Genomic DNA, 2,282 nt, shown 5'->3' on the forward strand with positions numbered 1-2,282 from the left:
AGTGTCAGGCAGCGCCTTAAATCAAGTGGAGAAATGCATGGAGGTGGAGGCTGAGTCCAAGGGCACGAGGTTCAACCCAGCCAGGGGATGGCTGAGGGCAGCAGACCTGAGCTAATGTTTAGCTTTGGACTTTGCCAAGTTGTCCAAGGGGCAAAGGAGGACGAGGACAGGAGACCTGTGCGGGGCGGAGGGCGGCTGTGAGCCAGCACGGTGCCCAGGGCGCAGCCCACACAGCCACGGCCGCTCCACGAGCTCCGGCTTGGAAGGGTGTGATTCCTGGGGGTAATTTCTACCGGTTTGGTTCCAGTTGGGTTCTGGGTCAGCAGGAGGACATTTGCTGACGAGGCCCTGCTGAGCTCCCCTGTTTAGCTCAACTCTTCATATAAAGCTCAGACCTTCCTGAGTTCTTTTATTCCCGGCACACCAGGCGCCAGCGGGGCGTTTGTAAGGGCTGCTCTAAGGGGATATCACCGTGGAAAGGGCGAGAAGTCTGGTGGCATCGCTGACAAGGCTGCAAATGTGTCCCCAGTGGTGGCAGAGGGCTGAGTACGTCCCACTAGCCTGGATAACCAGCCCTGGGAGGCGCCTTGTCTCTATTTAAACCCCTCTCTTCTGGGATGTTATTAAGGACGCATCTATTAAATTGCTGTGTGTCACTTCAGCGCGGCTCGTCCCCATCACCACCCACGGTCCCCGGGCAGCTCTCATTTGGCCATGGCCACGTGTTTCCTCTCCATCCGCATCACCTTTACCCGGCAGCATCGCAGCATCAAACATTTTGAGTTTTGCCTTGCCGGGATTTTGCGCAAGTAACATTTTCCAATCCTAGATTATTCTAATGACACCGCCGGAGAGCTAAAAATAGGAGAAAGGCATTTTCTGCTTCTCCCCCACCAGCCACTGCCGGGAGCGCGGGGATGGCGCCGGCAGCGGGAGCCTCCGAGGTGTTTGCGGAGAGCGTTTGGAGAGTATCACACCTCCCCTTTCCTTTCCCAGCCGTGGATCTTTAAATATCTGGCCCAAATCCACACGAGCCTGTAGTTGCTTAACTCTTTGTTTGCATTCAAACCAAAAGGAAATTGGGCACCTAAACAGGGCTGGCCGAGGAAATGGGGACCTCCCGGCTACCGTGGGGCTCACAGCGCCCACCTGCCCCATCCCACTCAGCTTCTTCTCATGCCACAGCCCTTGGTGGTCACCAGGTCCTGCGTGCAGTGGAAAAGGCCGTGAGCCAAGGCAGGAGAGCAACCTCTGAACCCATGCTGCTCTCCCAAAATGGGTGCAATCCCCCCAAAATGATGCACATACCAAAAAAGCGATGCCCTCTCCGAACACCAGCCATGTTGGATTTGGCACGTGAACACGCTTGGCATGGTGAAGCAGCAGCCGGGGGACGGCAGAGCCATCCTCTCCGCCATGGATGTCCCCATGAGGAGGGTTTTGGGGGCACACGGAAGGGGGTGGAGGCAGCCCCAAGGCATGGGTGCGCAGGGATGTGCTGCTTCCCCAAATGTGGCTTTTTGGAGCTGCTTCCTCCCTGCCGCACGCCCGGCTGCCGGATTTACCTCTCCCTGATGGCATCTCGCTCATGAGATCATACTCTGCGCTGGTTTGGGAGTGGCGGATGAGCCGGTGTTAGTGGGAGGCAGAGCCCAAAGCCCCTCCTGGGACATCCCACCAGGCGTGAAGGCGTTGTGTTTCCTTCCACCCATGATTTTGTTTTCAGGGTGATGCTCATGCACATGCTGGGTTATTTTTCTGTTTTATTTCTATTTAGGGCACCTTATGAGATCCTGCGCTCACCATGGGTGGCTGGAGCTGGGGAACCTGCAGGAACATCAGGACATTGTGCCTGTGCACGGCCTCACTGGCCCTGGGAGGCAGCTGCATGGCAGCCAGGTCAAACCTGTGCTGCCAGACTGCACAAGGGGGGTGAAATGTGTGGCTGCGGCCAAATCACCTCCCAAAAATGGGCAGTAACAACTTCAGACCAGATGCCCAGAGCCCCGCAGTGGGACAAGGTCTGTGCATCACCCTGGGCATGACAACTGGTCCCAGCACGCAGGCAAGGATGTGCGTGGTGAGCTGGGGAGCAACCATGCAGATCAGGGGCATCTCCATCGCCATCAGGGACACAGCTGCAGGGCAGGTCCTGACCAGAGGCAGATGAAACCCTGCACAGAAGCCGGGATCCAGCTGGAGCTGAGCCGGGGGAGCACTGGGCTTCAGAGGCTGGTGGGAGTGGGAGGAGAAGCGGCCAACTCCAGCCACCGCGGAGGGGA

This window comes from Charadrius vociferus, unplaced genomic scaffold, assembly GCF_000708025.1.
Source record: "Charadrius vociferus isolate BGI_N301 unplaced genomic scaffold, ASM70802v2 scaffold49, whole genome shotgun sequence".
NCBI classification, from domain to species: Eukaryota; Metazoa; Chordata; class Aves; order Charadriiformes; family Charadriidae; genus Charadrius; species Charadrius vociferus.